Here is a 14,473-nt window from a genome sequence, read left to right as displayed (position 1 = left end):
TTTGGGGCTCTAACTAGCAATTGTGGCCCCTTGAGGTCTCATATTTCTTTTCCTTGGGGGAAAATTATCAAAAGGGTCTTGATCTTTATGAGTTGATTGATTTGTTGGTAAATTCTTTGTAACCAAGAAGCCTCGAAAAAGATGTCCATATTCATGGCAACACTTGCATTTTAATGGGTCATTTTCACAATCTAGTATATGTTTCCAAATATTTTCCTAACAATAAATGTCTATTGAACTTGGAAGAGGTTGTGAAATATTTATATAGACATCCTTGCATAGGATGTATATCTCCCTATCTCCCTCTCTTAGTTGCCTCAGAAATCTTGACAAAGCTACCAGTGACATTGCCAATGCATCCAAGGATTTCTTCCTCCCAATATTCCTTTAGAATAGAAAAGAGTCGAACCCATACTAGGGCAACATGGAAGTCTTCCTTCTTAATTTTGTAGTACTCTTTCCAAAATCACATGAAGAGTCCAACATTATGAAAAATGTAAGGACCTCCTTCAAAAGCCCTCATTCTATCTTCCGAGCTAGAAAAAATTATTGTGAAGAACCTTTTTTCTCCTAGGTTCAAATCTATTTTGTTGAAATACATAGTGACACTGACGGGAGAGGGACGAGGGTGGAGGTCTGAATCAATATCACTTAGATTGAACAAAATCTCATCACATAATCAATCATCAACACGAAGAAAAAACACTAAGATTAAAGTGAAAAATTCAAACTTGAAGAAGAAACACTTGAATGATTTTCAAATAGTCAAGGGAATGAGGACACCAATCCTCAGTAAGAACCAACTTGCAATGAATATTAGACTTATAAATTGTTCAAAAGAAAGTTTGCACTTATAGCAACTTGCACACAAATGAGATTAGATCTCATCCTCCAAACTGAGCTAAGCCTCCAACCAAAACATAACTTGGCCTTCCATAGAACTCGACCTCCTTAGCATAATTAAGGCTCGGTAGAAGTAGGGATCAACCTCCAACATGGTTGAACTTGGCCTCCTCTATAACATGATTTGACCTCCTTCACACTAGAACTCAACCTCCTTCAAACTTGAAGCAAAACATACACAAAACCTTTAAAATGTGTGCCAAAACCATTCTATAGCTTAACAAATGCTTACAATGATTTCTCCAACTCGGCTTTACTTCGCTTAATAGTTTATAAAGTATGAACTTGAAATCTGCTCCTCTTGCTTGCTAAAACATAATCAAATTCACTTGAATCATAGATAAAAGCTCAAATTTTCACGCCTATATATGGTGCTTTTGGTGTCTATGGGAGCGCTGACTTGTTTAACTAGCAAAATGTATAATGAGTATTCAAAAAATCATTTCTCGTCAACGATGAGGAGTTAGAATACATGCCATCTATCGTTGAAAATATCAAGAAATATACTATTTGACTATGTATCTCTCTTCCATATGGACAACTTTTGACACCAATAACAACTATTTTAAATAATCTCCCTCTTTGTTGTTGATGGAAATACTTTGATATCTACTTCTTTTGACAATTACTCCCCTTATCTGTATTCTCTCCATACGTTTTGTTTGTTGCCCCCCTTTTTGTGTTCTCTCCAACTTTGACATCAGGGTGAATGCATGAAGACGGGTTACACTTTTGGGACAAATGTGATGATGAAATTTCAAAATGTCACTCTTTTATCAAATTGAAGCCCTCAACATTTATATAAGTGTTGTGAATTTTGATTCAGAGTAAAAAGACAATTTGTAAAGAATTATATTGTCCCACTGGTATTTTTTTGCAAAAAATTAGTGTCATATAATCTGTCAATTTTTCATTAAATGAAATGCTCATCCTTGCAAATTTGTGAACATCTTAAGACGTATACATGTTTTCGCGTAGCATGATCTATACGGAGAGAAATAAGATTTTCGTATTAAAAAAATAATTTTTTATGCAAAATTATATTTTTTTATTATTTTTCGAAGTTGGCGAAGTAATATTTCAATGGCATTTCGCAGATACATGTTCGTGTAAGTTTTTTTCAACTATTTAATAAATTGAAAAACCATGAGTGCCCTTTTGAAGAGGACTCATAAACTAAGACCCTGTTATTTTTTGAAATTGTTCATCGTGTATAGTTATGTTATTGATTTCTTATTTAGCACCTTTGAAATTGGCCAAAAAATTTTTAGGCACTATGTTTAAAATAAATTAAAAGAAAAATATCATGTGGATTCAAAAATGTCAAACTCATATGTCATTGGATAGAAGATTCTTTCACGAATCCAACATGATCAACTACACCACTTAAGGACAAATTCGGCCCCAAGTCTGTGTAGAAAATCTTGTAGATTCACAAGCTCATGTAATGTACTAAAGCACATGACAAGAATTTGCCCCTACTATCAACCAACGAAAGCCAATAGATCAATGAAAACAATATGAACAAGAAGAAGATAAATCAATGGCACATAACACAAGATGTATCTAGGGAAAGCCACTGCTCAAAACCCAGCTATCTGTATTGCATATATAAGAAATATGAGTGAAGATACAAAGCTTGTTCTCACTAGAACAATTCCGCACAAGTATGCTCAACTCTCTCAGTGCACAAGCAAGCTCTTGGCCAACACTTGGCCAATTCTACAGCTTTCCAAGCTCCTATTTCCTTGCGTAATTCCTAGGATGAATAGCTGGTATTTAAAGGGAATCCATGATTCCAAAACTGCGCAATCCAAACATAGGTCCTTCCCTGATTGCATGCATGATCTATACAACTCAGTTAATCATAAAAGTGATAGTACACTATCCCTACACTCTAGTTTCAATTGGTTCTTTTTCAGAATTGACATACATGAGTTTCTGATGACGGAATCTTTAGTTAACTAGAGTGACACTTGTGGATGCACTAGTGCACCAACTGACTGTTAACTCTCTATTAGTTCCACAAACAATTTGGAACTAATTTAACTGAACATAACTCAGTAAATTAATTTATCTAATTACAACTCGCAATGAAACTCATCCCGGATCCATAAAACTTAGGAAGAACATATACATTACTTCAGAATGACTTTCAATTCGAAATTCCTAAGCTAATTAAGTTAATTAAACCTAATTAATTAACTATTTACAAGTTGCTATGAGAATAGAATTCGATTTTAATTCACAATTTAAATTCAAAGACAAATTTAAACTAGAATTTCTTGTGTCTATTTGTCAACACTCCCTCTCAACAAGAAAGAGATTATCAGCAACCCCAATCATGTCTCATCTGGAACTCGAATTTACATCTTAACAATGCCGTTGTCAAAATGTCAACATCTTTCTCCACCATGGGAATGTACTCTAACAACATAATCAACCTCAATACACAATCTATGAGATGATGATATCGGATATCAATATGCTTGGACCAATCATGAAAAACTGGATTTTCAGAGAGTTTGATACAACTCTAATTATTGTAGTAAATCACAGTTGGATCCATCTACTAACCAAACAAACCAACTAGGATCTTCCTCATCCTGATGGCTTCACATGGTGCCTGACTCACAACCATGTACTCTGCCTCTGTTGAGTGCAACCGATCTCTGTTTCTTGTTGTAACGAGAAACTGCCACTAACCCAATACTGAAGATCCCTCCTGATGTGTTCTTCCGGTCGGATGGACTCCCTGCTCAATCTGTATTAGTGAAGCCTTGAAGCTTCACTCCCTCCATTCGTCTGTACCATAATCCATACTGAGAAGTGCCCCTGAGGTATCTCACTACATGCTTTTCCGCATTCCAATATGGCTTGGTAGGCCTAAACATCACTTGACTAAGCTGGTTAACTGCATAGCACATAACTAGTCATGTGTTGACCAAGTACATTAGTGAACCCACAAGCTTTCTGTAAACAATAGCTTCCACTACTTCCTTGAAGTAGCATCTTCCTTCCTCCGGTTACCTGGTAAAAGGAGTCTCCATGGGTTTGCTGCTCTCCATGCGGAATCCCCTGAGTATCTCGTTGGCATACTTGCCCTCAGACACAAACAACTCCCCATCACCCTGCCATACCTCCATGCTAAGAAAGTAATGCATGAGCCCCATTTCCATCATCATAAACTCTCTTCCAAGGTCTTCCTTGCAAGAATTGATCAACTGATTATCACTTATTAGTATGAGATCATCAACATAAAGTATAATGATCAACAATTTACCTTCCACCACGATGTGGTACAGGTTCGCATCCGCTTCACTCTTTGTGAAGCCCAACCTTGTGAAGTAGCTATCTATCCTTGTGTACCAAGCACAGAGTGTTTTCTTCAACCCATACAACACTCTCTTAAGCCGACACACATGCGACTCACGGTGAAAGGTATCAAAACCTTCAGGCTGCTCTATGTACGCTTCTTCCTCAATCATGCCATTAAGGAAGGCCGTCTTTATATCCATATGATGTATCTTCCAACCCATCTGTGCTGATAGTGCCAATATAGATCTGATCAACGAGTACCTTGCAACAGGGGCAAAGGTCTCATCATAGTCAATCCCCTCTACCCGTGAGAAGCCATGGGCCACAAATCTAGCCTTATGCTTCTCCACACTACCATTTGTATCTTTCTTTACCTTGTAAAGCCAACGTGAGTTCACCACTAACTTGTCATCCGGTCTCGAGACCACATCCCAAACACTGTTACGAACTATGGAGTCATACTCCACCATGGTATAAACCCAAACTGACTGTTGCACTGCTTACTTGAAGGAAGATGGCTCTGTCACAACACATTCAACCATAAGATCCATGTATCTAGTGTACCTCTCAGGTGACCTTCTCTACTTGCACTGAGAAGTGGGTGCTCCCACATTCTCCCGTGCATCATCCAACAATTTTTTAGCCTCTTTGGTGCGCTTTCTTCCCTCTCTGGAAGACTCTGCCTGAGTGGATGTTGCTACTCCCATATCCTCTGCGTGTGGCTGCTCCACATCAATTTGAGGCTCCTCAACCTTAGGATCTAAAGGCTCCCCATCCGCATGTAGCTTAAGCTCCCTCTCAAGGGAAACTCACATGCCCTTTTCCTCATCGAATCTGACATCCCTCTGAACCAATGTTATCTTGTTGGTCGGCAAGTACACTTGGTAGTTGTGAAGTGTACCAGTGTACCCCACAAATATCCCCAACTCTATTGTCAGCTCAAGCCTCTCTCGTGCATCTTTGGTCACATGGCAATATACCGATGACCCAAAAATCTTGAAGTGACCAACATCTGGCCTCTTACTGGAATAAGCCACCTCTGGTGTCTTCATCTCAAGTATCCAATGTGGGCTACGGTTTTGAACATAAACCGCTGTGTTGCATGCATCAACCCATAAGTGTAGTGGTAGGCGCTGATCATGTAACATCTCCCTTGCTGCCCCTACTATACTTTTGTTTTTCCTCTCAGCCATGCCATTCTGCTGAGGGTTATTGGGTGACTTCAACTCCCGTTTAATCCATTTCACTACACATAAGTTCTTAAACTCGTTTGAGACATACTCACCACTGTTATCACTCCACATAGCTTTAACCTTCTTGCTCGACTCTTTCTCCACCAATGCTTTAAACTCACAAAACTTTGTGAATGTTTGATCCTTTTACTGCATGAAAAATATCCGACATTTTCGTGAAAAGTCATCAATGAATATAACATAATACATGCATTTGGCCATGGACGTTATTGAGAATGGTCCACACACATCTGAATGGACTCTCTCTAGAATAGCCTCTACTCGACTAACTCTGTTGTGAAGGGAAAACCTGGTGTATTTTCCTAATGTACACCCCTTTCATGTATCAATTTGCTCAATCGTACCTTTGGGAAGACGAGTAGAGCTCTGCTTTAATATCTTCAAAGCCCCATGATGCAAGTGGCCCAATCACCTATGCCACAACTCACCAATGTCTTGGCTCTACACCCTTTCTTCTTTTTTGCTCAAAGCAACACAATCATCTACCTCCAACTTATAGAGATTCTTCACCCGAATCCCTATCTTCTTTACTTGACCCGTGGCTGTGTGTTGATGGAACACCTTTCCTTTCGAGAAGATCACATCATAGCCTCTATCCTCAAGCATGGCAATAGATACCAATTTCTTTTTTAGCCCGGGCACATACATAAGATTCTTCAAGGTGAGTGGAGCCCCATGCTCCCTCTGAAAATTAATCGTGCCCAATCCAATAATACTATACTTCCTGTCATCACCCATCTCGATATGCATATGGAGATCTTTCTCCCACAGGTCACTGAATAACTCTTTGTCATCAGTTATGTGGAATGAAGCTTCACTGTATAAATACCATACACTTCCCATCATTGATGACAACATGCATGCAATGAGGGAAAAGTCCAATTCGAATTGAGAGGCCAAAGCCTCACCCGCTGCTCCCCCTAAGGACTTATTCTTGGACTTCTTGAGTGGACAATTTGTAGAAAAATGGACTAGCTCATGACAGTGAAAGCACTTAAATTTCGTCATCTCTTTCTTCTTAACTCTATGATAAAAATCCGATTTGGAATTGGAAGCTTTCCATTTCCCCCTTTTTTCCTTAATCGCTAAGGCATAATTCTCTTCATGATCAGTCTTTGATGAAGAGCCATCCCTAATGTTCCTCCTGATCTCCTCCTGCATCCAATCCGACCAGAGTTGTTCCCAATCTGGAAGCTTCTCCTGACCATTGGTAGAGTCCTGATAACTACGCTAACTCTTTGAGAGTCTTAGAAGAGCAAGAGACACCATATAATCCTCAACAACCGTGATTCCAACACTTCCAAGTTCATCACGACACTGAGTGAGCTTCGTCAAGTATTTTGGAATCGTCTCGACTTTTTCCATTTTGATTTTTTTGAAGTTTGTCCTTAAGTGCCAATTTCCTTTGGTCACTGCTATTCTGATACAAGTCCATCAATGTTTTCCACATAACATGCGAAGTTTCCTTGCCAGTAGGTTTGAGACAATGTGGTCTCGAACTCCCTTAAGGATTATCCACCTCGCCTTTTCCACACACTTTTTCCATTCTGCCAAATTCTGTGCATTTGATGCTGCTACCTTAGGAATTTTTTGATCAACAAATTCCTTCAAGCCATTGTCCTCTAGCACAACCTCCATTCTGTCCCTCCAGGTTAAAAAAATTGAGTTGCATTACAAGGCATATTCGAGCCGCAAACCATAGAACGCCATTTGCCGATCCTGAAGTATGCATTGCAAATTCGAATTTCACCTATAACCAAAAACTCAAAACTTCCTATAGCATATTGTTCTCAACTCTAATACCACGTAGAAAATCTTATAGATTCACAAGCTCATGCAATGTACTAAAGCACAGGACAAGAATCTACTTCTACTTTCAACCAGCAAAAGCCAATAGATCGATAAAAACAATATGAAGAAGAAGAAGATAAATCAATGGCACAAAACACAAGATGTATCCGGGGAAAACCACCGCTCAAAACCCCGCTATCTATAATGCATATATTAGAAATATGAGTGAATATACAAAGCTTGTGCTAACTAGAACAATTCTGCACAAGTATGCTCAACTCTCTCAGCTCACAAGCAAGCTCTTGGCGAACACTTGGTGAATTGTTCAACTCTCCAAGCCCCTATTTCCTTGTGTAATTCCTAGGATGAATAACCCTTATTTGAAGGGAATTCATGCTTCCAAAACTACACAATCCAAATATAGGTCCTTCCCGAATTGCATGCATGATCTATACAACTCAGTAAATCATACAACTGATAGTACACTGTCCTTGCACTCTAGTCTCAATTGGGTCTTTATCAGAATCGAAATGCATGAGTTTCTGATAGAAATATTTAGTTAACTAGAGTGACCCTTGTGGATGCACTAGTGCACCAACTGACTATTAACTCTCTATTAGTTCCACAAACAGTTTGGAACTAATTTAATTGAACATAACTCAATAAACTAAGTTATCTAACTAAAACTCACAATTAAACTCATACTGGACCCATAAAACTTAGGGAGAACATACACATGACTTCAAAAAGACTTCCAACTTGAAATTCCTAAGCTAATTAAGTTAAATAAACTTAATTAACTATTGACAAGTTGCTATGAGAATATAATTCAATTTTAATTCACAGTTTAAATTCAAGAAAAAATATAAACTGGAATTTCTTGTTGCCATTTCTCAACACTCGCTCTCAACAAGAAAGGGATTATCAACTACCCCGATCTTGTCTCTGTGAAACTCAAATTTACATCTTGATAATGCCTTTGTCAAAATCTCAACATCTTTCTCCTCCTTGGGAATGTACTCTAACAACATAATCTCCCTCAATACACAATCTCTGAGATGATGATATCAGATATCAATATGCTAGGACTGATCATGAAAAACTGGATTTTCAGAGAGTTTGATACAACTCTGATTATCATAGTAAATCATAGTTGGATCTATCTGCTGATCAAACAAACCAACCGTGATCTTCCTCATCCAGATGGCATCACATGTTGCCTGATTCAAAGCGATGTACTCTGCCTCTGCCGCACTGAGTGCAACCGATCTCTGTTTCGAGTTGTACCAAAAAATTGTCGTTGACCTAATACCGAAGATCCCTCCTAATGTCCTCTTCCAGTCGGATGGAATCCTTGCCCAATATGCATCAGTGAAGCCTTGAAGCTTCACTCCCTCTGTCTGTCTGTACCAATATCCATACTGAGAAGTTCCCTTGAGGTATCACAACACATGCTTTGCCACCTTCCGATACAACTTGGTAGGCCTAACCATCACTTGACTAAGCTATTTAACTACATAACACATATCTGGTTGTGTGTTCACCAAGTACATGAGTGAACCTACAAGTTGCCTGTAAACAATAGCTTCCACTACTTTTGCTGAAGTAGCATCCTCCTTCCTCTAGTTACCTGCTAAAGGAGTCTCCATGGGTTTGCAGCTCTCCATGCGAAATAACCCGAGTATCTCGTTGGCATACTTGCCCCGAGACACAAACAAATCCCCATCACCTTTCCATACCTCCATGCAAATAAAGTAATGCACAAGCCCCATGTCCCTCATCTGAAACTCTCCCTTGCAAGGCTTGATTCGCTGATCATCACTTGTCAGTATGAGATCATCAACATAAAGTACAATGATCAACAATTTAACTTCCACCACTATGTGGTACAGGTTTGCATTTGCTTCACTCTTCGTGAAGCCCAACCCGGTGAAGTAGCTATCTATCCTGGTGTACCAAGCACGGGGTGCTTGCTTCAGCCCATACAACACTCTCTTGAGTCGACACACATGCGATTCACTGTCAAAGGTCTCAAAACCTTCAGGCTGCTCTATGTACACTTTTTACTTAATCATATCATTAAGGAAGGTTGTCTTTACATCCATCTGATGTATCTTCCAACCCATCTGTGCTGATAGTGCCAATAAAGATCTGATCAATGAGTACCTTCCAATAGGAGCAAAGGTCTCATCATAGTCAATCCCCTCTACCTGTGAAAAACCACGGGCCACAAATCTAGCATTATGCTTCTCCACACTACCATCTGCAGATTGCTTTACCTTGTAAAGCCAATGGCAGCTCACCACTGACTTGTACTCTAGTCTCGGGACCACATCCCAAACACTGTTATGAACTATGGAGTCATACTAGTCCACCATGGCATCAACCCAAACCGGCTGCTGCACTTCTTCCTTAAAGGAAGATGGCTCTGTCACAAGACATTTGCCCATAAGAGCCATGTATCCAGTGCACCTATTAGGTGACCTCCTCTGCCTGCACTGAGAAATGGGTGCTCCCACATTCTCCCATGCATCATCCAACAATTTATCAGCCTCTCTGGTGTGCTTTCTTGTCTCTCTGGAAGACTCTACCCGAGTGGATGTCTCCACTCCCGGATCCTATGAATGTGGTTACTCCACATCAATTTGAGGCTCCTCAACCTTAGGAGACAAAAGCTCCTTATCCACATGTAGCTCAAGCTCCCTCTCAAGGGAAAATCGCATGGCCTTCTCCTCATCGAATCTGACATCCCTGTGAACCACTGTCATCCTGCTAGTCGGAAAGTACACCCAATAGTTATGAGGTGTATTAGTGTACCCCACAAATATCCACAATTTTGTTGTCGGCTCAAGCTTATTTCGTGCATCTTGGTCACATGGAAATATACCTATGATCCAAAAAGCTTGAAGTAACAAACATCTTGCCTCTTACCAAAATAAACCTCCTTTGGTGTCTTCATGTCAAGTATCCGATGTGGGCTACGGTTCTGAACATAAACTATTGTGTTGCATACCTCAACCCACAAGTGTAGTTGTAGGTTCTGATCATGCAACATCAACCTCACTGCCCCTACTATACTTCTGTTCTTCCTCTCGGCCACCCCATTTTGCTAAGGGTTACAAGGTGTCATCAAATCTCGTTTAATCCCTTCCACTACATAGAAGTTCTAAAGATCATTTAGGACATACTCACCGCCGTTATCACTCTGTAGAGATTTAAACTTCTTGTGCAACTCTTTCTCCACCAATGCTTTAAACTCAGAAAACTTGTGAAAGTTTGATCCTTTTTCGGCATGAAAAATATCCAACATTTTCGAGAAAAGTCATCAACAGATATAACATAATAACTGTGTTTGGCCGTGGATGCTGTCGAGAATGGTCCATACACATCTGAATGGAATCACTCTAGAATAACCTCTGCTCCATTGTCTCTGTCGTGAAAGGAATACTTGGTGTATTTTCCCAAATTACACCCCTTGCATGTATCAACTTGCTTAAGCGTAACTTTGGGAAGATTGGTAGAGATCTACTGCAATATCTTCAAAGCCCCATGATGTAAGTGGCCCAATCGCCTGCGCCACATCTCGTCAATGTCTCGGCTCTACACCCTTTCTACTTTTGTGCTTAAAGAAACACACTCCTCTATCTCCATCTTATAGAGATTCTTCACCTGAATCCTTATCTTCTTTACTTGAGCCGTGGATATGTGTGTGTTGGCTAGTTGAATTGTTTATTGATTAAACAATCAAGTACCACATTAATTGTCAACCTGGGAAAGTCTTTTTATTCCAAAGGCTACTGCGTACTGTATGTACTTAATCCTAAAAGCATTAAAAAGCTGTAGTATACGTAATCCTTACGTTAAGTTATCACAGTACTGATAAAATGAAAGTAATTAATTAAGATTATAAATCTGAAAAGCGAAATGATGGATGCTCTGTTGGCAGAGGATCAGGACCCTATCCTCCAGGTGAGGACGTTCAGCACCTGCCTCTGTAACCAGATTGCTAACACACACTGCACTCTAATTCACCGATGAAATATCCTTGCACAACTTCAAGCAATGAATGAAACATAGTACTAGCAAAGCGGGAATACCAGAGGTAATGCTACAGAATCCAAACAGAGTGCCAGCGGAAAGAAACTATCACACACTTACACACTTTGACAGAAAATTAGATGGGTGAATCTTGTGAGGAAGGTGGGCCCAGTCCCTCTCACAAGATTCCACAGAACACAAAGGCTAGATTAAGTGCTCAGAACAATCTTCTATTCATCTGCCAAAAGATTCAAGTACAATAAAGTTCAGACTTGTTGAAGTCTCTCAAAATCTCCCTTACAGATTACACATTAACCTCTTTCTAATGTAGATGTCTCCTCTTTATAGAGGAGACATCTATTACAATAGATTATTACAGTTCATTCAGTTAACCCATTCTATCAAAAATAAGAATTACAGACCGCTGTTACAACAGTATAACAACATATTCTTTCTTAGGTTCTGGCTGTTACACAGCTGGTAACTGTCTTCGACCATCTTCTTGGGATCTTCGCATTCCTTTGCCGTTTCCCCATGCTGTTCCTGATTTAGGCAATGGTAACTGTGTTCTACCCACTTTAGATAGCTGCAGATCGTGCCGCGTCAGCATTCTTCAGATAGTTGCCGGTTGTTATTCCCAACTATTGCAAAATAGCCTGCTTTAGATGGTTACTGTTGCTGACTGTAGCAACTGCGTAGTTGCTGTTTCTGGTGTTGCGGCAACTGCGTAGTTGCTGTTTCTGGTGTTACAGCAACTATAAACTATAATTCGTGCAGGCTTAAGACAATTACTTGGCAACTTAGTCAGCTTTTCAAAGATAAATATAAAGATACTCACGAATATGCAATGAACAATTAAACATATAGATATGCGGGAAGTTACTTCGTACCTTGGGGTGATTAAGTCATTATGTAATCAAAGCTTACAACTTATGACTCAAAAAGATAATATTATGGCAAAAGTATAAGGTCAAAATAGGTCAATTCTGAGTCCTAACATCCCCCCCAACTGAAGAGATTGCATGTCCCTATGCAATGCCTACTCTGAGTCTGAGTCGGAGTACTGGGATGAACAATGTAGATTACTGAGACAATAGTTATAGGAAGTGGCATCAAACTTCTTCCTGAATCCACAGGCAGTCTGTATTTGCCTCCATGCTGCTGCTTCTTCTTTGCTGGACAATCCAAACTGTCCTTTATATTGCTCACTAGACAACCATAAAAGTGGAAATCTAAATCTGTAACCCATCCAATTTTCAGCACAGTGCTGCATGCAATTAACATAATGAGGTACCCTTGAGAGTGCCACCTGCAAATTAGGTGGATTATAAGGGTGATATTCCTGCCTCTCCTTGGGGCAGTTTTCCCAAAACAGTTTGTTTGCCTTGACAGCCAAGGATGCCTTAGTCTTTACATAATGCTGACAGTCTTTCAGGACCATTGCTTGTAGTTGCTTAACATGGTCCTTCATTTCAGGATCACTTACCATTCTCAGGTGTTGTGCAATAAAGGTGGCTGCGTTCTGCGGTTCAGCTCTAATCCATAGAAGACAATTCTGTTCATTATGCTGAGCTGAAGCAAAGGCATTCTGCCATGTAAGTTGATTAGCTAAAAAGGAGATAAAGGCTCTCAGCTGTATGTCGCCGACTACATGTATCATATTCATATTTCTTTCTTCGGACATGGCTTCATTATGGAGATAGAGCTCGCATAACAAATGTTGATCATTTTTAGGTGCCTCTGCAAAGGTTTGCATAAACTGCTCTGACGTAACTACCTGATGAGGTCTACCTTCTTTGATAGCCTTTATCTGCAAAAATGTGAGTCTTTCCCTCAAAAATGTTGCATAATTAAAAGAGGGTTTCCTTGTAGCAAGTAGTCTTTGGAACAATTCAAACATCTGGGTCAATCTGGCTTTGAGTTCCTTGATTTCTTTATACTGGGCTCTGCACTGCTCAAGTGCTTCCCAGTTCTTGTATGCATGACTAAACCAGATCCCTTTTTGCTGTTGGAATTCCTTGCCTTGCGACTGCTCATATTCCCTCCACCACTGTCCCTTTAATTCTTGAAAGCTATCTGTTTCTGTGCATACATCAGTAACGGAGGGAAGCTCTGTCTGTGTAAAGGCATCCACAAGGATAACCTGCTCTGTAGGAATAGTCTGGGATGATCCAACATCTTTTTCTTCATTTCTGGCTAGTGTCTCTTCTTCCTGTTGTACTGATTCATTTTGTTCCATGGTGATTTGGGTGGGCCGGGGTGAGTCTGTGCCTTTTTCCTCATTTCCTTCTTCTTCTTCTTTTTCCTGATTTTCTTCTTCTTCTTCTTTTTCCTGATTTTCTTCTTCTTCTTCCGCTTCCTTGGCAATTTGAATGGAGCTGGGTGAGTCCAATTTTTCTTCATTTCCTCCTGAAACTATTTCTTTTTCCTCCATAACAGTTTGGGTAGGCCGGGGTGAGTCTATACCTTTTTCTTGATTTTCTTCTATTTCTTCCTCTCATTCCATGACACTTTGAGTGGGCCGTGATGAGTCTGTGTTTTCTTCTGCATTTCCTGATTCTTGTGTAACTACTTCTTCCATAGTACTTTGGGTAGGCCGGGGTGAATCTGTATTCTCCTCTTTCTCATTCCTTGTTTCTTCTTGCATAGTTTCTGGGGAACTTGCTGGTTCTTGTGTGTCAGCAAGCCCTTCTGCTTGTTCTTGCGCAATCTCTGGAGAACTTACTGGTTCTTGTGTGTCAGTAAGCTCTTCTGTTCGGACCTGTGCAGTTTCTAGGGAACTTACTGGTTCTTGTGTGTCAGCAAGTTCTTCAGTTTGGTCTTGTGCAGTTTCTGGGGAACTTACTGGTTCTTGTGTGTCAGTAAGTTCTTCAGTTTGGTCCTGCATCTTCTCTGGAGAGCCTGTTGGTTCTTGTGTGACAACAAGTTCTTCTGTCTGCACTTTTTCTGGAGAGCCTGTTGGTTCTTGTGTGACAACAGGTTCTTCTGTCTGCACTTTTTCTGGAGAGCCTGTTGGTTCTTGTGTGACAACAGGTTCTTTTATTTCAGCAGAGGATTCCGGCATTTCCGTCTGTGTAACAGCAGGCTCTTTTGTTTCATTTACAACATCGGATGCTTCCTTCATTGGCTCTGCCACTACCTTATAGCCTGCCTGAGTATATATTTCACCA

Source organism: Pinus tabuliformis, chromosome J, assembly GCF_031772625.1.
Source record: "Pinus tabuliformis cultivar Carrire ecotype Pingquan chromosome J, CPIR1, whole genome shotgun sequence".
Classification (NCBI taxonomy): Eukaryota; Viridiplantae; Streptophyta; class Pinopsida; order Pinales; family Pinaceae; genus Pinus; species Pinus tabuliformis.
Note: the sequence above shows the minus strand (reverse complement) of the source record.